We start from the raw sequence: 25,048 nt of genomic DNA, 5'->3' as shown, positions 1-25,048 counted from the left end.
TCCTGAGGGAAAAACACTATTGTTTAGTTTTTTTTCTCTCTTGCTAGAGTATCCTTTCTATATTCCCATTTTTTTTTTCCTATCCTTCAGACTATATTTACATTTCACACTTCAATTTACCAACAATTGTTGTTTGTTCTTTTCAAAAAGATTTTATTTCTGGCCTGGAGAAGAATAAAATCTTAATACAGCTTATGTCATTTAAATTAGACATTCAAAGACAAGTAGCACATGATCATAGGTAAAAATAAAAAGTCCTCTGCGGAGAAAATAAAATTTTAATGAGGATGAGTAACTAGATTAGATGCCATAAAACATATACAAGGAATAAGTCATTCAGTTCAGCAGAAGCCCTAGAGACATGGGTGAGGTAATCATGTTGAAGAGTTAGGCTTAGGTGGAGTACAAAAGATCTTGAACATTAAACGTACAGGATACCTTCACCTCACTTGGAGGTCTACAGAAGTAAATGAAATCCAGGGCCCCACATCTCACTTCAGAACTCTTCCAACATTTCTGCAATTTGGCCACAGGCATGAAACCCAGGCTTGGCTGGTCAAGTGTTCTCCAACAAGACCTAGAACATTGAAGGAGTGACCCAAAGATATAGGAACAGTTAGAAGTAATTAAGGTGGCGGCAACTGCCAAGCCGAGAACTTACCCAGCTGCATGAGTGTTGGGACTGTTATTTAATATCATTCAAGAACATGATTCCTGGAATAAGCACTGGATGTTATACTATATGTTGGCAAACTGAATTTAAAATTTTTTTTAAAAGAACATGATTCCTTCAAGAATACAAAAATTTCTTAGGATTAATTATCAACTTTTTATCCAACCCATATTTCTAGAATCTAACATGCTTAAATTAAGCACTGAAAATCATCAAAACTATTTGAAACTGTAATGGAAATGTTAGTGTATAGTGTATAAAGATGTAACTAAATATTCTTATATACCAGTATGTTAGCTGAACACAACCCTCTCATTTTCCATGCAGAAAAAAAAAAAAAGATATAAAAGATCTATATAGCAGTTGATAGGAAATTTTCTTCAGCTTCCAAGACCTGCAACTTATAGTGATTCTCACTGTGCCTCTTCCCAACCACTACAGCCAAGTGTGGAAATACAGAGAGACAAAGAAAGAGACTGATACCAGAGAGGAAAGGAAAATATTTTTTATTTTATATTTTTATACTAATTAACATATTTCATATTTGTGTGATCTATAACAAAGACATTTTTGTGAGATTTGGAAGGTCTGAATCCTGATAACATAAGACTTCTCGAAGTCCTGTATATTGTTATTCTTTTCAGCAAGGACAACAAGGTAGCCTCAAAGAGCTCTGTAGGAGACAAAGGTCTTATTAAATTTGAATCTGTATTGTCTCTTGTTATGCTTAGCAAAGAGGCTCTCTTGTTATGCTTACCAAGAAAAATAAAGAAGCTTCCAGAAATGTTTAACCGTTTACCACTACATTCTTGTTTAATTCCTCAGGAATTGAAACTTCAGGTAATGAGTTTATAAAATACTCTGTTCAGTCCACAGTACCTATTCACTTTGGAAAAATTAAATGCATTTATTTAGGTTTCAATAACCTCATGAGCCTTGCATTAATTGACACACTGGAGCTCATCTGTTAGGTGAAAAGGTCCCAGACCCTGTGACATTTGGCTCTTTCATCTCAGGTTGATATGAAATAAAATGAACTCAAGCAGATTCAAATCCAAATACATACCATTGTTTTGATACTATATCCTGGTTTTTTGAAATAAAAAAGACTATATATACACCCAAATACCATTTTGAACCTCTAATATAAATCTTGTTAAACTTCTATTACCAAATAAGTATTTATTTATTTAATTAAATTTTATGTATTTATATTATTTATCGAATAAATTTATTAAATAAATTAATATGATTAAATTATTTGAACATATGATTAAATATCTAGTTATACATTGCTCAGACTCTGAGAGCATTTTAAATAAACATAGTCTAGGGGTGCCTGAGTGGCTCAGTCACTTTAGGTATCTGGCTCTTGATTTTGGCTCCAGTCATGTGAGATCTGCATTGTGAGATCAAGCACCAGGTGGAAACCCACAATGGGCTCCATGCTGGGCATGAAGTCTGCTTAAGATTCTCTCCCTCTGCCCCTCCTCTGCTCATGTGTACTTCTTTCTCTCTTTAAAAAAAATTAATAAATAAAAAATTAAAGCAAATGAATAAATATAGTCTCTGTGTGTGTACGTATATGTATATGTAGAAAGAACTCCTAAATGCTCATAATCTATTAGATAAAAACATGGATTTTAGACTTGGAGAAAACTTAATATTCTCTTCATCAATATTCTTCATTTTACAGATGAGGCCCAAAGAGAAATTAGTGACTTTTTTCAAGTTCTCACTGAAGGACCTTAAAAGAGTCAAGACAGATTTTTAGGTGTGTGGTCTCCCCGTAAGAGCATGCTGTGTCCTATTTTTGCCTCCGTCTTGGTTTTGGATGTAAAACCAGGACCTTAAATACTTTCCAAACCCCTCAAAATATTCAAGCAAAAATGATATTTAACATAAAAAATCGTGGACTAATAATCTTATTCATACTATTTTATGTTCATATTCTTCCTTTTCTCGATTGTAGCAAACATTACTCCTCTCTGATGTATATTTACATGTACATTCTTCACTGTATATTTAGTGTTGAACCATTGCAAGACATGAATTAAAACTTCCTATAGGAAACAATAGCTTGGGACGCCTGGGTGGCTCAGCGCTTCACCACCTGCCTTCGGTCCAGGGCGTGATCCTGGGGTCCAGGGATCGAGTCCTGCATCAGGCTCCCTGCATGGAGCCTGCTTCTCCCTCTGCTTGTGTCCCTGCCTCTCTCTGTGTCTCTCATTAATAAATAAATAACATCATAAAAAAAAAAAAAAGAAAAACTCGCTAATAAGAAAGCTTGCTGTGTCCACATAAGTGGGGTAGGCTCAGCTGAACTTGAAGCCTGTGCAGTCAGTGGAATTTGAATGTCGCATGTATCAACAAAGTTAGAAAGATCCATGACTTTCTAGATGTGAGCTATTCCTAAAAACACCAAATATTCCATTTTTCTCATGACTTCACACAGCACAAGGTTTCAAATAAGGCAAAATTTAATGCTTTTTGCAACTGCAAAAATTTTCATCCACCACATTGTGCCAATAATACTGTTTTATAATTATATTTTACATAATGCTTTTTTTTTTTTTCAGGGACTTGGAGGGAGATGAATGACTTCCTTTGGGCCCAGATGCTTTGTACTCACATCAAAAGGTTTGTCCCAAAGCAACTCCCCCTGCTCCAAGTTGTGTCTTTCTCAGAATCATGAAGCATGGGACGGGTTATAAGTATAATGTCAGATGACTTACAATTTGTTTTAATAACCGGCAGTGCGATGCTTGTTATTCACATTAAATACATAATAGACATAGCAGGTGGTGCAGTTTTTGTTCCTGATATCTCGTAAGAGGCTGAAATATAACGATATTATATCCTATAGTATGTTTCTCCTCAAGCTCTCTCCAGAATCAAAGAAAATTTGTGTTACTGTGATTTAAAATACTGCATGGGTAGCTCCCTGCTTTTCTATTAAGTCAGTGTTAGAAGAAAACCGATTATGAATACATATTACTTTTTAAATGTTCTCCCTTGGCAAGGGTCTGGATGGATGCTCTGGTTACCTAGGAGATGAAGACAAAATGAAAATTGATTGACTTATCAAATTGATTGTGAGTTGAGCTTCAAGTGGCAGCTGTGTGTGCCGCACATGAAATGTAGCTGCTTGGAAGTGACTTTTTTTTTCTTTTGGTCTCATCAGTAATGACGCCACATAGATGACTAGGTAAAATAAAGTAGCAATATTTTATTAGAAAATGCAGTATTGAATGATCATCCTAATGATTAGCTGAGGGAAATAGATATTTTAAAGAAGGTACTCTGGCCTGGATGTTTATTTCAATGTGTCACTAAAAATGATGGCATTGATGACAGTAGAATTCTATCCGTGGTAGGAGCCCTGCTGCTGGTTCACTTTTTAGCAATAATAACCCTGCCTTCTGTTGGCTAGATTGCACTAGTGGGAAGGAAACTTAATGGATCTTACTGTAAAAGCAGCTATAACCTCCACCCCCTTTATTCCTCTATTCTTCATGCAATTTTTCTATACAATTAAGCAGGACAAGCTATAAACATAAAAAGAAGTTTCATTTTCTGAGCTCTCCTAACTTCTCATTAATATCCTCTTTCTCCCTTCAAAAAGACCATACCTCTTCTGCCAACTTTGTAATTTTGTGATGTCCCCTTATTACCCACAGCCCTCTACCATCGTCCACCCTTCCAGACACCTACTCGTAACACCACCCCACTATTAAAACTTACATATCCAGTGTCTCATCATGCCCAAGATTTTCTCTTATCTAGCAATCCAGATGGAAATAATCTGCTAACTAAAGTGTGACTAGGTTATAATAGTATAAGGAATTATAACTCCAAGAATTATTTTCATTGTGTTGGAGACAGAGCCTTAAAAAAGAATAGACCTATAATGGTAGAATGCAGCCTCCCCTGGAAAACAAGTGGTCGTAGGAACCTTCCTCTTTGTTCAATTCACACCCTGTAATCACCATAAAATTGCAACATGTGAGCCAGAACAATTTATCTCAGGAACTAATTGAAAACTAGACGAAGAAAAGAAGAAGGAAAAACAACTGAATTTTCTCTCTTTCACTGTAGAAACGCCATTCTCCCATGACCGTGTGACTCTAGGCAAACTTCCAGTTAATGCAAACGTTGCCAGATTTGCTACCAACTGTTGAAACTGAACAGGTACATAGAAAATCCCAGAGTGATGTAAGTGGTGGAGCTGAGAAGCTGGTAACCTAATAGCAATGGTCCATAAAGTTCTACTCTTGATATAATGAAGGAACACTGCTAAAGGGCTAAGAAAGTAAAATGCTGGGTTTAAGGGAATAAAAATACACATTTTATTAATGGACATAAGAGATGAATTGAAAAATGCACTAATGCTATGTTTCCAGATAGGAAGTGTCTATATGATAAATATATCAGATTTCTCCAAATTAATCTATAAACAATAAAATTCCAATCAAAATCTGAATGAAAGTTCTGCTTTGGAACTAAATTGTAAAACTCAGTTTCATTTCAAAATTTGTGAAAACAAAAACTAATAAGAAGGATCTTTTCCTATAAAATATAAAGATGTACTATAAAATTTTAATAAATAGTACAGTATTGCTACCACAGTAGATAACTTATTAATAGAATGGATAGGTGCCATGTATATAACAATCTAAGCATCTAGTAAGTGATAACAAAACTATTTCAAATCAGGAAAAAATTAATGTGAAATTAAATAACTTAGATTTCCTAAAAAGAGATAGTTGTATTCATACTTCCAAATTTATATCAAAATAAACTATAAACTAATTAAAATTAATGGAAAAAACTATAAACCAGAAGAAAATCTAGGGTCTTTTGATATAAATTTAAGATGGGGAAAGTCGGGATGCCTGGGTGGCTCAGCAGTTGAGCATCTGCCTTCGGCCCAGGATGTGATCCCAGAGTTCTGAGGATCAAGTTTCACATCCAACTCTCTGCAGGAAGTAGCTTCTCCCTGCCTTTTCTCTGTGTCTCTCATGAATAAATAAATAAAATCTTAAAAAAAAAAAAAAAAAAAGAGAAAGCCTTTCTATTAATAGTTAAAAAGGCAAAACCCTTAAGGAAAAAGGCTGATACAACTACATAAAAATTAAATTTTCTAAATTAAAAAAACTTTATATGACAAGAGCAAAAATAAGCAAGTGAGACCACAACAAATTAAAAAGTTTCTGCACAGCAAAGAAAACCATCGATGAAATTCAAGACAACTTATGGAATGGGAGAAAATATATTTGCAAACTCTATATCCAAAAAGGGACTAATATCCAGAATATATAAGGAACTCCTACAACTCAATAGCAAAAAAAATTTTTAAATTAAAAAGACATACAAATGGCCAATAGGTATATGAAGAGAGGCTCAATATCACTAATCACCAGGGAAATGCAAATCAAAACAACAATGAGATATCACCTCACACCTGTAAGGATTGCTATTACCAAAAAGACAAGAAATAACAAATGTTGGTGAGGGTGTGGAGAAAAGGGAACTTTCATACACTGTTGGCAGTAATATGAAATGATACAGCCACTATGGGAAACAGAATGGAGGCTTCTTAAAAAATTAAAAATAAAATTACCATACAATTCAACAATCTCACTTCTGGGTATATATTCAAGGAAACAAAATCACTGTCTCAAAGAGATATATATACTCCCATGTTCACTGCAGCATTATGTACAACAGCCAAGGTATGAAAACAACCTAAGTGTAGATGCACAAATGGATAAAGAAAATGTAGTAAATATGTACAACAGAGTATCATTCAGTCATACAAAAGAAGGAAATCTTGCCATTTGTGATGACATGGATTAACTTGGAAGGCATTATGCTAAGTAAAATAAGCCTGAGAAAGATAAAATACTCTATTGTATTACTTATATGTGAAATAAATAAATTAAATTAAAAGGCTGAAGTCAAAGACACAGAGTACAACGGTGGTAGCCAATGGCTGGAGGGTGGGGGAAACGGGGAGAGGCTGGTCAAAGAGCACAAACTTCCAGTCATAAAATAAATAAGTCATGAGGATATAATGTACAGCTTAGGGAATGTAGTCAATAATATTGTAATAGTTTTGTATGATGACAGATGTTAACTGGACTTATTGTGGGGATTATTTTAGAATGTATAAAAACACTGACTCACTATGATATACACCTGAAACAAATAGGATATTGTATATCAATTATATTTCATTTAAAACAAATTAAAAATAGTAATATTGTATTGCACACTTAGAATTTGCTAAGGGAGTAAATCTCAAGCAATCTCACATACACATACAAAAAACTAACTATGTGAAGTAATTAATGTGTTAATTAACTTGTTTGTGGGAATCATTTAATAAGGTATACATATATCAAATCATCACATTATATATGTTAAATATATTACAATTTTATTTGTCAATATCTTGGTAAACCTAGAAAAGAAAAAAAGAAAACAAACACACAAATGAGTAAGACAGCAAAGCCAAAAAAAAAAAAACCAACTTAATATGCAAAAGACACATAATCTGGAAAATATATTTTTTATAAAAGGCTAACATTATTCCTATATAGAGAGTTCTATAAACCATAGTAAAAATCTAAAAAAGAAATTCCAGTAAAAAAAGTAAGTGAATAAAATAAACAAGCAATTCATAAAATATGAAAATATGAAAAACAAGTTGGCATTTAACATATGAAATAATGTAGTAAAGGATATACAAAACTAATGACAAGATGAGGTTCAGGTGAAGATGCGGATGTGAGCTATCTCAAGAACTGCAGAAATGATATAAACTGCTAGGATAATTCTGGGGGAAAATTTGCAATTATTACCTAAAACTTAAGTATCTACACACCCTCCAGCTAGAAAATATCATTTTTAGAAATATATCCCAAATAAAAACCACAAAAATTTACAAGAGGTAAGTAAGAGGATATTTTTTAAGACATCAGTAAAGAATATAAAAGAAAAATAATATGAGTGCCCTAAAAATTGTTTTTTTTAATGACATGTAGCATATCCATACATTGGAATATTATGAAACCACTATAAAAGTTAATACTGAGTTTATAGTTTTAGCCATGGAAAGATATTTATGACATATTTGAGGTCAAAAACAAAGCAGATTAAATGGCTTTTTTTTTTACAGACATAGAAAAAATAATTATAAAATTCATGTAGAATCATTAGGAAAGATGCCAAATCAGTCTTGTTGGGAAATAAAAAAAAAAAAAAAAAAAAAAACTATAAGCATCACCTGATTTCAAAATCTATTACAAAGCTACAATAATTAAAATAGTGTGGTACTGACATAAAGCCAGATGTATATATATTCAATAGAAGAGAATCAAGAGCCCAGAAATAAACCTATGCATATGGTCAACTGATCTTTAATAAAGGTGCCAAGAATACACAGTAGGGACAGGATAGTCTCCAACAAATGGTGTTGGAGAAATAAATACCCACATGCAAAAGAATGAAATTGGATCCTTATTTTATTCCATATACAAAAATCAACTCAAAATGGATTTTTAAGGTAAGACCTGAAACTGTAAAATTCCTAAAATAAAACACAGAGGGAAAGCTTCATGACATTGGTCTTGGCAATGACTTCTTGGATATGACATTGAAAAGTATAGGCACCAAATGCAAAAATAAGTGGGATTACATCAAACTGAAAAGGTTCTGCAGAAAAAAGGAAATAATCAGTGAAATGAAAAGACAATCTCTGCAATGGGGGAAAATATTTGTTATCTGATAAGAGGTTAATATCCAAAATATATGAACTACAACTCAATAACAAAGAAACATATATTCCAATTAAAATGAGAGCAAAGGAACTAAATAGATATTTCCCCCCCAAAAAATATACTTAGGGCCAAAAAGTATGTGAAAGGATACTCAACATCACTGATCATCAGGGAAATGTAAATCAAAAACACAAAGAGATATTGCTTCACACTTGTAAGGAAGATTATTATCAAAAAACCAAAGACAAGAAAGTGTTGTGAGGATGTGAAGAAATTCAAATACTGTTGGTGGGAATGCAAAACAATGCAGACACTATGGAAAACAGTATAAAGTTTCCTCGAAGAACTGAAATAGAACTATCATATAATCTATTAATCCCACTTCTGAGTATATAAAAGAACTGAAGTCAGGATCTCAAAGAGATATTAGCACTCCCATGTTCATTGCAGCACTATTCACAATAGCCAAAATATGGAAACAATCTAAATGTCCACTGGTGGATGAATGAATAAAGAAAATGTGGTACATACACAATAGAATATTATTCATTCTTAGAATCTTGCAACAACCAAAAAATATGGATAAAGCTTGTGGGCATTATGTTGAGTGAAATAAATGAGTCATAGAAAGATAAATACTGCATGATTCCATTCATATGAAGTATCTTACATAGTCAAACTCATAGAATTATAGAGTGGAATGGTGGTTTTCTGGGGCTGGAGAAGGAGAAAATGGGAGCTTCTAATCAATGGGCATAAAGTTTCACTTACACAAGATGAATAAGCTCCAAACATCTGCTATACAACACTGTGTCTGTAGTAGAACACCATATTATATACTTAAAAATTTGTTAAGAGTATAGATCTCATGTGAATTGTTCTTAACACAATTTTTAAAAAGAATAATATATAATATATATAATATATAATATATATAATAATATATAATATATAATATTAGGTTTTTAATATATAATATTAGGTTATTAGGTTTCTAAATAAAAAGAAAATACCCATTAAAAAATAAAGTAGGTTAGATAGAATATGTATATTATGCTACAAATTCCCATACATATATACCTTGAAAGTAAATATGTGAAAGGATGCTACGATTACATTTAAGTTAAAATTTATATAAGGATACATGAGATGATTATATTAGATATATATGCTTTATACATAAACTGAATGTAGAGCGTGTGCATGACTTTTATTTTCTTTTTAATTCCTTTGTTTAGTTTTGTTTTAAAAGATTCAAAAAGAGCACATGACAGTATAATTAGAATTAGAAAAATAATTAACAAAATTTTCCTAAAAATAAAATAATTCCTTAGTGGGATAACTTTTCAAATGTATATCACATTCTGCTTGTGTATCTGTATATGCTCAAATATTGAGAAATTATATATTGTGCATGTCATAAAGCAAACTCAGTCCTTCTCAATCAAATCTTTTGCTTTCTTTATAAAATCTTCTTTGATAGAAATCTCTTTAGATATTAGATAATTGTATATTTAGAAATTTATTTAGGTAATTAGATAAATTCCTTTAGATTCCTGTAGGACCCAAATAAGATTTTTAGTGAAGGATCTGGTGGTCAGAATGACCTAAACTGGATAATCCTCTCCATTCACAAAGCAATTCAGAGATACAACTCTTGCCAGTAACACTCACATACTTTCATTATATACTAGAGCTGGGGGGAACAAGTGGTCTGTTTTAGAGTATGTATTAGGAACACAAGATGGCAAATCCTGATTTGTTTCTTCCTTTGATGAGATGTGGAATTACTGAGAAGTCTTTCTAAAATAAGACAATGAAAATCACTTCTATATCAATCAGCCTGAGAGGTATATAATGTCATTATTCAATATTAAGAATTAGAAAATTCTCTACAAAGACTAATAATAAAAGCCCCCCAAGAAGTACTTGGGTCCATGTCAGATGAACACATTTGTCTTCATAATTTGACTTTTATAAATTTTTATTTAATTATTCTCCTTTCACAGTTCTCATGCTAATAAAGAATAGGACTATTATATGATATTTTTATTCTCCACTTTTTTTCCTTCCCCAATATTCCTATAGTCAGTGTAAGAGAAATACATTACAAATAATTAAGTTGCTTAGCCATTCAGAAAAAGGTGTTTAGAATGAGGTAGAACTACATAACCTCTCGCTCTGAATTGCATTCATGAGTCTCTCTCTACATATCCACCACACATGCTTTTCTCAAACCCATAGCATTGTGTATATATAATTTTGTAAATGTTTGATTTATTGTTCCTGTCTGTTCCCTGGAGCTCAGCTGACTCTTATTTCTATTGGCCCTTCTAGGTGCCTTGGGACAACTGACATTTGCAAGACTTAACCTGAGCCCCACTAGTTACAAGAGCTCGGAGGTCTCAGCTGTCACTTCTGTTTCCATGGAAACTCAAATCAGATTGCCAAAAATGAGGTTAGTCACTTAAAAAAAAAATCATATTGTTTTTTAAAGAAAGAACTACTTCCCACCATCATCACATCACTTGAAATAGTGCATTGTTGAAAGCTGTTTTCTTGTTTTTAAGGATTAAATACCTGTTTCCATGGTAGCAGATTAATAAACTATAAAGATAGAGCTGAGCTCTGAAAATTCCTTCTGGCAGCACCTACATACTCAGAGCCCATTGTGTTCAGGAAACCACCTGCAGTGTGGGGCTCTAAACATGACTTTTTTTAAACAATAATAAAGAACTACTTTGTTTCTATTCATATATGTTTCTCATAGATGGAATATATTAATCAAATACAGCAACAGGAGGGTTTTTGTAGTAACAATAATAATTACTACTATTTGTTAACTGCCTATAAGACCATAAATGTGCAGGGTGCTTTACATAAATGATCTCCAGTTCTCAATACTATTGCCTTCATTTTACATGGAAAATGAGACCATTGAAGGTCACAGAGGTATTGAAGCCATTATTCAAACTCAGATCTAGCCCACTTTGGGGCCAGGGCTCTTTTCTCGTCTTTTTCAAAGTGAAGAATGGAACACAGAGAATATGGTTTGTCCCTACCTTTGCTGCCAATGCAGGCATGGGCACCCATGGTCAGTGCAGTGGGGGCATAATCTACATGCAGAGAATATAGTGAGAGGGAATCAGGTTCCTCAGAAGTGTTTAAGGACTGTTAGCTCTTTATCTGATAAAGTCATAAAAAGAATGCGTAGGCGCCCCTAAAGCCCAAAATGGAACCTAATCTCACAGGTATGCAATCTCTCCATGGAACTCTATACAACATCTCTCTTCACACCTCACCCTCTCACCACCAACTACAACCTAATATATAAACAATAGCAATGCCTTAGAGTATAGGCTTTCTACATAACATAGGTGCGCTGATTTTTTTTAAAGATTTTAATTAATTTATTCATGAGAGACACAGAGACAGAGACACAGGCAGAGAGAGAAGCAGGCTCCCTATGGAAGCCCCAGGGGGACTCAATCTCAGGACCCTGGGATCACGACCTGAGCCAAAGACAGTCTCTCAACCACTGAACCACCCAGGTGCCTCAGGTGCGCTGATTTAAATGAATGACTAACTTATTTTAAATTCTTAATCAAATGAAAATGTTAGTCAACTCAAATGACTGCAGAAGGAGTTGAGTAGACACATTGTTGTGCCCTGCAATAATACTTTCTGTGTTTACTTGAAAGTGCACATTTCTACTGCATAATCAAAAGCATAGGTGACCACACATTCTCCAGAAAATTAGACAGGGACAGAATGGTCACTTATGTCCTATTCTAAATTAATTCTGTCAGAGTTAAAAATAAACCCCCAAAAGCTCTGAGGACATACTTAATAGAAACTGGATCCATTTCAACATTAAAACAGCTGTCTTCCACATTTTTTCTCAGGCAAAATGTACATGGAAAACTGATATAACAGATTTTGTTTCTAGGCAAAATGAAATGAATGATTTTAATGTCAGTACAGGAAAAAAAGGAGGGGGCAGTTCCCAAAAGAGCAAGTCAATGCTCACTTTTAATTTATGTCAACGTTTTTCTATTGAAGTAGGAAAAGAAACCATGGACTAGAACATTTTTTAAAGGAGTAAAGTTGAGGCATACCTGACATCACAGTGACACACTGTTTAACCTTGAACTACTTGGATTCTTCGGCACAGGGGTAAAGTTAGTTTTAATTTAAAGAGCTTAGAAAATATGCTATCAACAGTCTATATTACATTTAATTTGAAGATACAATTACACTGTTCCTCAAAATCACAAGTACCTCTCTGAAGACCAAACAGTCTGAAAATCAATACAAAACATAATTCCTCAAGGAAAGAAGTGATTTTCCAAACAAAATACAAGTTGCCATTTGTAACTCATTACTGCCAACAGTCTGCTCCTTCAATTTTCAGATCTTTAGAAGTGATACTTAGAATTTTCAATCCTCTGTGCTCAGCCATAATGTTAATCACTGCAGTAATCCAAATGAAGCTACAATAAACCAAAAATATGTAGTAATCAGGGAAAATGTATTCCAAATGGACAAGCAAAAATATTTTGCGAAACTTATACTTAATTATACTTGCAAAGCTATAAATTAGAAGCAAGAAACCAAAGTACAATCAGCCTACACCAGAAATGGAAGATAAAAAGACCCTTGACTATAGTTCTGTATATTTATTTACCCACAAATTCCAACTAAGCAGGAAAACAATCATCAAGTAGGAAATTCTATGTGTAGGGTAAATTTTATCTAACAACAAAGTTCTAAGAATTCCCTCAAATATACTTCTAAATTGAGAAAAAGTTTCTCCCTCTTCTACCCTTATTTTGTCTGTGGTAGAATGGTCCCCCCAAAATTTCCATGGCCTGATCCTTGGGACGTGATGAGGGAACAGAAGGCCAGCTGAGGACAAAGCACAGGCTCACACTCACAAACGACCTCCCCCCTAGGTAAGACATATGTGACTTTCCTCAGGCACTCCTGGCTGCCCTAAAGCTTAAGGGAAAGGAAAAACAAATAGTTAATTTATAGAGATTATAGTCCGATAGACATGAACCTCCCTCAGTTTACAAAATGTCTTAGTGATTTACAAGAACAAAAGCATTTTTATCAATAACCTAACTTCCAGAGGGGAACTGCCAACTATCTTAATGTTAATGCTTTACTACAGGGGAAAAAACCTCACCTATATTCCAAAACCACATCAGGACCTATGAGTAAATTACATTACATGGCAAAAAGGACTGCAGATATAATTAAGGTTACGGACTATAAATAAGGAAGATTATTGGGGATTATCTGGGCAGACTCAATTCAATCTCATGAACCTTTCAAGGCAGAGAACGTTCTCCAACTGGAAGAAGATGAAAAAGGCAAAAGAAAAAGCGTGAGAAGGATTCAATACACTGTTGCTGGCTCTGAGATGTAGGAGCCCATGTGCAAGAGCCAGAGAAGAAAAGAGAAGGTTCTGTTGCACCTCAGGGCAGCACTCAGCTGACAGCAACCAAGAAAACAGGAATCTCAGTCCTACCACCACAAGAATTGAATTCTGCCAACAACACGAATGAGCCCACAGTGGGTCCTTCCCAAAGCCTCCATCTAGGAATCCTGAAATTGGCATCATTTTTCCATGATTTTTTTAAAAGATTTTATTTATTATTCGTGAGAGATACAGAGAGACAGACAGACAGACAGAGGGAGAAGCAGGCTCTCTGCAGGGAATCTGATGTGGAACTCAATCCTGGGACCCCAGGATCATGCCCCAAGCTGAAGGCAGACAGTCAACCGCTGAGCCACCCAGGCATCCCTCTTTTTTCCATTATTGAGCTACAACTAAAATATAACATTGTGCAAGTTTGTGGACAACATGTTGGCTTTGAGTTAGGGACAAATGAGGCTAGGCAGGGCTAGGTAGGGGGCCACAGAATCAGGCTCACAAAAACCCCAAAAATGTGGAAATGAAAGTAAATTAGAGATAAATAAACCAGACCATCCTGTCCCAGGTGCCAGAGGTGGAGTCTTGTTATAACAGCTACTTGTGACCAACAAATTACCAGACCCTAAAAAGGAAGTAAGCCATTGAAGCTGTTATCACTAGTCCTTACTCAATGGTGATATCAATAGATAATGTTAAAAGGATTTAGGTTCCCCAGTTGGCTTTCAATAAAAGACCAACTCTACAAGCCTTCAGTGGCAACCCTGTTGGGACCCCTCTCACTTTTGAGAGCTTTCTCTGTATATTTGCTTAATAAACTTCTATCGCTTTACTCACTCTCCTTTGTCGCGAGATTGATTCTTTAACTCCATGAGAAAAGAACCAAGCTCTCCCGTATCAGTTTGACACGTTTACACTGCAATATGATTGCCAGTGTAGCTTTAGCTAATCCTCTATTGCATCACATAATTATCATTTTTCAAGGACTGACATCCTGGCTTTGGCCTTGTGAAACCCAAAGTAGAGAACCTATCTGAACCAACCAGAACTTCTGATTTTCAGAACTATGAAATAATACATTGGGTTATTTTAAACTACTAAATTGGTAGTGATCTATTTTTTTTTAATTTTTTTTTAAGATTTTATTTATTTATTTCTGAGAATACACAGAGAGGAGAGAGAGAAGCAGAGACACAGGCAGAGGGAGAAGCAGGCGCCATGCAAGGAGCCTGACATGGGACTTGATCCCGGGTCTCCAGGATCAGGCCCTGGGCCGATGGCGGCGCTAAACCACTTGAGCCACCAGGGCTGCCCAGTAGTGATCTATTATACCAACAATGGAAAACAAATACATCCCCAACCCAAAAATCTGTTTTCCTTTCACCTCTTACCTTTATAGGGAAGTAAACTTTGCCACCCCCAAGAAATGCCTTTTTGCCACATTGATTATTTTAATTTGGTTATCTTTAAGAAACTGCAGGCACAAGAGAAGCTCTGAAAACTGAGTAGAAGTTACTCTTTTGTAAGAAACATTTACATGTACAAGGGAAATTGCCTTTCGTAAGGGTGTCTCCCTGGCTAGACCAAGAATGATTCAATGATTCAAGGATGATTCAATCTCTAGGAGCGGTGATCAGTGGAGAAAGCAATGACAAATCTGCATAACAATTTTACCCTTGTTTACTGTGCTTTTTCCAGTATTCTCCTGAAACAGCTCTCCCTCTGCCACAACATTTTCTTTTGTTGTTAGCTGGAGATAGTATTTAAGGTGATGGCTTTTGCCATTTCAGGGAGTTACTCAGTTTTCCAGGGCCGCCTTCTAAGTATAAAACAAGTATATATGTTATTAAACTTTTGTTTTTTTCCTGTTAATTTGTCCCATGTCAATTTAATTCTTAGACCAGCCAGAAGAATACCAATACCTTTTACCTTCTTAAGAAATTTATCTTCTTAAATTAAATTTATCTTCTTAAGAAATTAAAATCGGCCAACCATGCCTTAAAATAAATCTCAAACAACTTATTTCTGTATTGAACAGAGTACTCACGTCTATCTTTGAAAAGCACTTCTTGCTATTTCTGGCAGATGTAAAATAGTAAAGTGTAAAAACCTAAGGGGGAATAGGTGAGTAAATTCTTCAATTTCCTCAAACTTTAGTTTCCTTATCCATTCATTAAGGAAAATGCTAGCTCCCTGACAAAGGTGAGGGATGAATGAAAGGTTTAATAGATGTAAAATACATAGAAAATGCTTCATGTACTTCAGTCTCCTCGTCTACAGTCTCTTCTAAAGCTTTCTGGAGGCTACAATCCCAAATTTAAGAACACCGTTTCCACCACCCTTTCTGTAGGTGGCTGCACAAAGCAATAAAAGTTCATATGACAAAGTTACTAACAATGATTTAAATCTTCCTGGAAAGCGTTTCTGAGAACCAGCCCATAGAAATCAGGCCTGATGTCACACAGCCATTAACATGCTTACCAATGACTCAAACAAAAGAAGAAGGTGTTCTTATTATTTCAAGTTTACACTCGCTTTTTTAAAGTGTGAATAATGAAAATAAAATTTGAGATGATCTTAATAAATTAGGGGGAAAATACATTTTAAAAATAGGGTAAAAGGAGAAAAAAATAAGGACAAAGGCATAGCAGCACAGTAGAAAAAAATGTAAATAATTTGCCCAATTCTAATGTAGAAAACTATAGAGAGTTTATTGACAATCCATAGATAAAAAGTTGCTAGGAAACAATTATCAATAATTATTGAAATTGTTAAATCGGCTGAACTTAGTAATGTGGGTAGATGAATTGATTAATGGGAGAACTGCTTTTGAGATTTGTCCAGCTTCTCATTAGCACATGAAAGATGCTCAATAAATACTTGTTGAATGAATGGTGAGTATTGATATTATCCTTGGCTTTAAATTTAGCTCTGAAATTCCTAGAAGAATACATTATTATGATTGAAATTAAAAAAAAAAACAATAATCTACCTGCCCCTTTTCCAGACATCTAACCAAAAGCATGGAAACTTGAAAAGTAATCAGCAAAATTTTATTTCTTAATCTATCAGTTTTATAGTTTTGTCAAGTTTACAGAAGTCCATCTCTAACAGAAACTTTATATGATTAAATATAACATGGTCTCTATGGAAATACAACTCATTGCATTAAGTCTGAAAATCATTCATGATTTAAAATTATTTTAAAATGTATACTGAACTTTAATAGTCAAAATATTTGTTGAGTTCGTTATTTGGACTATAAATAAGAACTATAAATTTTGAGGGCCCCTTGTGTCCCTTGTATTTATTAATGACTGACCACAATTTATCATAAGAATCACAGATTCTTGGATGTTGGAACAAGTGGACCATGTGAGTATGGACAGAGAAGGCCTGTTGAGAAAAAAACACTTAAGATGACACTAACCCTTGAAAGATGTGGAGTTTCCCAATTAAAAAAAAAAAAAAAAGGAGGAACATTCCTGGAAGAATGTCACATAAGAAACATTGGATTTAAGACCCTGAGGTCAGGAAAATGGAGAGGGTTTGAGAAACTGAGAAGTGGACAGTGTGCCAAAAATGTGGTGTGTGAAGGAAAGAAATAACATGATAAAATATAGGAAATCAGGCAGGAGTTAGCCATTGCAAGGCTTTGCAAGTGATTTTAAAACAGATTTTTTTTTCCTAAGGATACTGGGGAACCTAGATTTGTATGTATGTATTTCTCTAAATTTTTCTTTAAAAAAATAACTAAATTTTTCTTTTAGTTTATACTTCTGTTTTGGTTTTTTGTTTGTTTTGTTGTTGTTGTTGTTGTTGTTGTTGTTGTTTTCGGTGGGGGGGGGGGGCGGTCTACAGCAACTTTATTTTCACAGAGAAACCAAGCTGCAAGAAGTCTACATGACTGGAGCAGAGGGTGGTTATCTTTCCAAAGGGTGAAGCCTGAGCCCAGCAGGCAGCACACAAAGGTTAAAACCAAAACCCAGATATCTGCTTTCCTGGTTCTGCCCTGCATTGCCCACTCATGATGTGAGATTAGAGACCGCACAACAGTACTGAATGAAGAGGTCCAACCAGGCGGGCGACATCCCGACAGGAGACAATCAATCATTGACGAGGATGCTGAACTAAGTGCCATTACCTACTCTCTGCAATTCTTTGATGAGAAAGGTGAGGATATGGGATGAGCAGTAAATTATATTCTTAGTTCTTCCAGTAAGTAAATTCTATAGGATAGGGCAGGTGGCCAATCAAGGACTAGAACAGGATGAAGATCTAGGCTAGTTACAGATCTCTGTGCCTAAGGAAAAGAACAGCAATAAGGGAAAATAAAGGAACATTAAAATGCCCAAAAGTACTGAAAAGAAGAACCTTAATTTTCCCCCCCTAAATAAGACAGGAAATAGCATCTTTTATTTTCCTTGCTGCAGTGGCAGCAGGCTTGCTGGTTTTCATGAAACATGATTTCTGTAATGAGGTCTGTTGACAAGCTTGCTCAGTCACGGGAGGACAAACACGAGGCTGCCTGCTGATGTTAGAACGGGCTCTGCCCACAACACCTCTTGTAGGTGCTATTCTCATGCTAGATCTACAGAGGTGCCCCAATACCACTGGTAAGGGGCTGCAGTTAAAGCTTCTGAAATATTGCAATATGATGGACAGGATATTTTGGGCTATGTCTTTCTTGTACATGTAAACTCTTTTGGAACAGCTGGAGTTAAAGGACAAGCAGGAGTTTGGTTTTGAGCCCCAGAGTTTCAGACACCCACCACAGGCGCCTCTGCCCTATTTCACTACACTTCTTTTTTGCAAAACACATCCAGTGGTTGAGTGTTAACTACTGTGGTTGAAAGAAATGACCTGCTCACCACCATCCACCCCCCTTCTCCCTCCATGTGAATCTCACAACAGCAGAGGCCATAGGCAGGAAGGTTGTCTCTGTTTCCTCTCACAAGGGAAATTACTTGGTAACCTGGTGAATGGCATGGGCAAGGTTGCCCACATTGCCAGAGGTGACCCCTGCCACGGAGATGTGGCCATCCTTTGTCATGTAGATGGAGAATTCCTTAGCCAGGCTTTAGTCCTGTGAAACAAAACATGCCAGTCTGGTCAGTGATGTGCTGCCAGTTGTGGAAGGAGCCCTCCTTCTTGAGGTTGGAGACCAGCTGAGTCCACATGCTAATGATGTGGTGGGCCATGCCTTTTACTTACTGCAACCATTTCGCAGGTCAGGGCTGGTCAGGATGGTTGAGGCAATTCGGGCCCCATTGATTGGAGGATTGGAATACATGGGACGGATCAAGATCTTCAACTGTGACTCCACCCTTTTAGCTTCATCAGCATCCTTGCAGACCACAGTGAGGGCTCCCATACGCTCACCGTATAAGCCCATGTTCTTGGCATAGGATTGGCAGAGACAAACATTAATGCCTTGTTCGATGAAGTGGCGTACAGCCCAGGCATCCTTGTTACCATCACCACTGGCAAAGCCTTGGTAGGCCATGTCAAAGAATGCAAAGAGATTGTTTTCACCACTGTTGCCATTTCCTTCTACTGCTCAGGACGGGGGTTTACTCCCAGGGGATTGTGGGCACAGGCATGCAGGAGAAGAGCACTTTGCTGTGGCATTTTTGAAATGTCCTCTACAGTGCCTGTGAAATCAAAGCTGCACGTCTTGGGGTCATAGTATCGATAACCATGGAGCTGCATGCCAGCGACCCTGAAGATCGGTGTATGATTTCCCCAGGATGGTTTGGGCAGAAAGACATCCCAGCTGAACTTAAAAAAATCTTTGCAGAAAACTGGCTCCAATCTTCAACGCCCCCTTTCCAGAAATGGTCTGCACGGTGATATACCGGCTACTTTTCAACACTTCATTGTTCTCACCCAGGGCTAGTTCTGCAGATGCCTTACAAAATTCAGCAAGTCCAGCAATGGGCAGGTATTCTTCGTCCAAATTTTTTGCAGCAATCTGGGCCTCTGCCTTCCGGACCCTAGGGAGCATGTAAGGCTTTCCATTATCATCCCGATAGGCGCCAACTCCCAGATTCATCTTTTTGCTGTTGGTGTCTCTCTTAAGGGCTTCTGTGACTCCCAGGATGGGGCCTAGGGGCCCCATTTCCACATGGATCCACCAGGAACTGGCTCTTGCAGAAGCCACACCAGTGAGGCCCGGTGGAAGGCGGCGGTGACCCTGGACAGGACACTGCCGGAGGGCAACAGGGCCATGCTGGGTGGCGAGAAGGTGGGGGGGGGCTGCAGGCCAGAGCTCAGAGCCAGTGGGCCCAGACACCTGTACTTCTATTTTGATAACCTTATTGCTCTTTTTTTTACAAAAGAGTTAGGAATACATTTTTAAGAATAATAACATATCTACAACCTATTAATATATATTAATTACACATTAACTACCATGAAGAAAATGTCACTGGTCTTTCTCAATGTAACTTTAAATAGCTATCTTAAACAATTAATAGAACAGATCCTCTATATAAATTAAAGGGATAGTTTGACTGCCTCAGCAGTAATGTATCTCCCCTATAAAATCGTTTGATATTTGGCAATCCCTATTCTCTGGATGTAATTCTTCTTCTACATTTATTGACTCATTAATGGGCCTTTTGTTAGTGGTTAAAGATGTTTGCTTTGCAAGGAATTGTCTCTTTTGATGTATCTTTTACCAAAATAGTCTTCAAAGTCTACCATATGGCAGAAAATAATCCCAATTTCAAGATTTTAAAATCAATTTTATAAAGACAATTTTAGCAAAAAGTACTTTTAAAAATTTATTTATTTACTTTTCCAGTGGATATCCCAAGTAGAAGATACTGATATTTTTATTTCAAGGGGTGCCTGACTGGCACAACTCTTGATTTGGGGCTCATGAGTTCAAGCTCCATGCTGGGCAAAGGGCCTACTTAAAAAAAAAAAAAAATGTGGGTTTTTTTTAATATTTTTATTTCAATAAATTATATGTATACTAAAAATTCTACGGACCAGAGAAGCATGCAACCCATTTGATTCCCTACTGATCAGATTATTTACTATAAATGTGATTTCAGTTCTTCATATTTGCTTGTTGTTATTGCTGTTTTTGTTTTACAAAACCTTACTTATTTTTCAAGAAATTTAGGAGGATTCAAAATGGTATGAGCTTGTTAGGAAAGAATAAGACCATCAGAATGAGAAATGAAAAGAAACAAAATGTATTCATTCCGAGAAGAATCTCACTGTTGAACATAGGAACAGTTAGGCCATCTTAATTTCTCATTATATTAATTAAATCTGGATTTTATCTTAACCTACCCTGCATATATTTCCCCCATCCATCTTTAACTTGATCTTCCATGGCCAAGGGTGGACAAGAAAAGAGAGAGCGCAGAAATAAAGAAGTTTGCTAATTCCTAAGTATTGCTTTGTTCAGGACATATTTTCTGATAAATATTAACCCAACAAAGCAATTTAGTAAGAAGTCTATGTATTTCTTAGGCCAGAATTTTAAAAGATACCTACTAATGAGATCTTAAGCTTCTAGATAAGTATAAATAACACCATTGGGTAACCATGTCTTAGTCTGGGTAGACCAACATTCTAGAAAACCTTCTTTTGAAATGAGGCATTATTCACTGCATCATTTATTAAATAAATGGTAATATTCCACAGACCTAATTTATTACAACAAACACTGAGGTTTGGAAGAATTACTTTCTTCCCCTGATGATTTTGGAACAAATGGGAAATAAGATGGAGAAAATAAATAAATAGAAATAAAAAATATTGGCTTTATTATTATAAGCTGATTGAAAAATGTGAATTTAGTTTTGCAACCAAAAGGCTTACTACCTCCCCTGCTCCCACACCACAACTACCCCCCCCCCACACACACACACACACATTTTATACTTTAGGAAGACTACCAAAGAAAATTTTGAATCTGCAGGATAGATGTACTTATCCAAGACTGGTCACTCACACTGTCCCAAGGCAATGTGAGGAGGAAAAAAGAGTTAATCCCCAGGGGTCCAATAGAGAAAATATACATAGACATTACTTATCAATTAGGACACTGACTTTGTCTCATTGATTGCAATGAATAATGGGTGGGGGGGATCCCTGGGTGGCGCAGCGGTTTAGCGCCTGCCTTTGGCCCAGGGCGCGATCCTGGAGACCCGGAATCGAATCCCACGTCGGGCTCCCGGTGCATGGAGCCTGCTTCTCCCTCTGCTGTGTCTCTGCCTCTCTCTCTCTGTGTGACTATCATAAATAAATAAAAATTTTAAAAAATAAAGAAAAATAATGGGTGGGATAAGAGGCCAGGAGGGTTACTCTAGCAGAAGTGCCCCACATGAAAACATGAGGTAAGTGGAAAAGAATTTGCTCCCATCTGAGGCCCAAACGGTGTAACTCAATAATTTTCCAGATACTAAATGGAAAAGCTATAGCTTCTTAGAAGCTATAAGACTGCATATGCCTTGGGACTTCAAAATTCATAATCTAGATTTAATATCATATTAATGCCTCAGAGAACTTAGTTCTTTGAAAAAGAACTCCCCTAATTCTTTAAATAATAGCATACTATTATTCAAAATACCATAACATTATTTAAAATACTATTATTTTAAAAAATAAAAAATAAAAAATAAAATAAAATACTATTATTTAAAATACCGTACTATATCTCCAGAATTTAGAAAGAAAGGCCATTTGTTCATTTATTCTAAACTGCTCACAAAATAATGATGTAACAGTTAACTTTAATCACCTCATCATAAAATTTTTATACAGTATTACTAACAGAAAAAAAGAATTTCCTCAAAAAGTAAAATGTAATATGCACCAATATTTATTTCCTAATAAAAATTTAATTCAGCATTTAGACTAAAGAGTCACTAGTTCTGTTAGCTGCTTACAAATTTGTTTCATGTAACATCTTTATAGCTGGTATTTGAATGGTATTCATAATGCAATCTTAGCATCTCCTTTCTCCTTTTTTTACCTCAAAATTTTCTCTTACTTTTTGTCCTTCTATATATATTACTCTATTTTCTCCTTACGATTAAAAATATGAATTCCTAAATTCAAGATATCAAATAAGTGTTTACCATTTAATTTCTATATTACCATAAAGTGCCCTATTAATATAATTTGTACAATGGGGTGAACTATTTTATTTTTTATCTTAAATCACAAACGAATGTTTAGGATAAAACAAATATGAAAAAAATATTATCCAAGACTTTGGCATTTAAAGCGACTTATTTATGCTCTCAACCTATGAACCAGAAGACTTGAAGGGAGCAACAGCTTCATTTAATCATCTTGAGGAAAAGAATAAATTGATAGGATTAAAAGGAACAACTTAAGCAGAAACCGTAGGTGTCCACATTCCTGAAATATATCGTTTTCTGGACAATTACAAAAACACCAGTGATGGTTCCTGGCAAGTCACTCAGTCTGGAGTATAAAGACACTTTCCTGAAAATCCTTTGATTTCCAGAGTTGAAAGGTATTCAATAACAATCACTGAGTTCTGAAATGACATAAGCAGCCGGCTGCATGGGAATCAACAGTGAGGATAACATAAAGGTTTCCTCATCCGTCTAAGACAAATGCCTTGCACAGTGCACAATTTCCAAATGAACTCTGCACTGATCCCACTGGTTGCTTATCAAATGTCCACCATGTTTGTCACTGTGCTGGAAGCTAGAAAGAAGGCATAGAGAATTCAAAGGCTGACAAGGATAGATCTTCCTTCATTAAGTCTACCTCAATGTTGTTGGGGATAAATATGAGAAATATCACATAAATGGGACTCAGTAATAGGTATCAATAAAGTGCTCTGTATTGTACCTTTAATTTTTAAACAAGGCTTGAAAGATACTTGAAAGAAAACGAGGCTATGAGAAAGAACTGACTCCCAACATGAGCTAGCCTTTAGAATAACAGAGATTTGGAAGTTGGTTAGGATTCAGCATAAGCTGGCTGGCAACAGAAATTTCAACAGGTCAGACACAAGTAGATCCAAATATAAGCACTGAGACAAAGAGCCAACATGAATGGTCTAAGAAGCATAAGGGTATCCTAGCAAATGTATCCAAATCCCAACAATAAAAAGGAATACAGAAGAGGTGACTCTAAATTATGGGAGAATGGGGAACTTTGGATAATCTGCAGCTACCAAGAACCCCCCCATGTGTGGGGTTCAGAAGCACCTGGTCTTCCTTCAAGGCCAGGCAACAGGGATCCCTGGGTGGCTCAGCAGTTTAGCTCCTGCCTTTGGCCCAGGGCTTGGTCCTGGAGTCCTGGGATCAAGTCCCACATCGGGCTCCCTGTATGGAGTCTGCTTCTCCCTCTGCCTGTGCCTCTGTGTGTGTGTGTCTCTCTCATGAAAAAGTAAATACAATCTTAAAAAACAAAACAAACAAACAAAAAAAAAGACAGGCAACCGAAGACAGGTCCCAGACCTTGAACTTAAAGCTCACACTGGACCTGTTAAAGGGAGTTCTCTCTCTTTTTTTTAATTTCATTTATTTATTCATGAGAGACACACACAGAGATAGAGAGAGGCATAGACACAGGCAGAGGGAGAAGCAGGCTCCATACAGGGAGCCTGACGTGGGACTCCATCCCAGGACTCCAGGACCACGCCCAGGGCCGAAGGCCGCGCTAAACTGCTGAGCCACCCAGGGATCTCCAAGGGAGTTCTCAGCAGGCTAAAATATACTATGCCTAATGGCAGAGGGGTTCTGGAACAAAAAGGTTCTGAGACTAAAAGAAAAAAAAGGGAGAACTCTAATAATAATGGAAAAAACATTTCTGCTTCTCACAGCTTGTTGCCAAGACCAACCGCAAACAAAAGCACATCAATTCCAGCCACCTTTCAAGCAGAAGAGGAAGAAATTACGTGCCAAGAGGTATGATGTGTTATATCTTTGATTTTTATGCAAACCATCCTAGGTACAGAAAGGAAACCGTAGATCATGGAAAAAGACACTATTAACACCAAATGAAATTCCTGGTTCCTGTAACCATAAACACAGATAAACCCCCAGGCTTTTTTTTTTTTTAAGATTTTATTTATTTATTCATGAGAGACACAAAGGCAGAGATATAGGCAGAGGGAGAAGCAAGGTCCCTGTACAGAGCCCG

At 36.0% G+C, this 25,048-nt stretch overlaps 1 long non-coding RNA gene and 1 pseudogene across 5 annotated transcripts in view; both read right to left on the bottom strand.

The window, feature by feature from the left end:
- Positions 1-260: 260 nt before the first annotated feature.
- Positions 261-25,048, bottom strand: part of LOC111093522 — an 82,340-nt gene continuing 57,552 nt past the window's right edge. For 4 of the 5 annotated variants that reach the window (XR_005382169.1, XR_005382166.1, XR_005382168.1 and 1 more), the window contains one exon: positions 11,979-12,950. This is a non-coding gene — a long non-coding RNA (uncharacterized LOC111093522). Of the gene's footprint in view, positions 578-11,978; positions 12,951-25,048 lie in introns of those variants that run through there. The other variant, XR_005382167.1, reaches the window with a different exon arrangement.
- On the bottom strand, positions 18,861-20,128 carry LOC100687635 (annotated as a pseudogene).

Source organism: Canis lupus, chromosome 31, assembly GCF_011100685.1.
Source record: "Canis lupus familiaris isolate Mischka breed German Shepherd chromosome 31, alternate assembly UU_Cfam_GSD_1.0, whole genome shotgun sequence".
NCBI lineage: Eukaryota > Metazoa > Chordata > Mammalia > Carnivora > Canidae > Canis > Canis lupus.
Note: the sequence above shows the minus strand (reverse complement) of the source record. Positions and strands in the feature narration are given on the sequence as shown.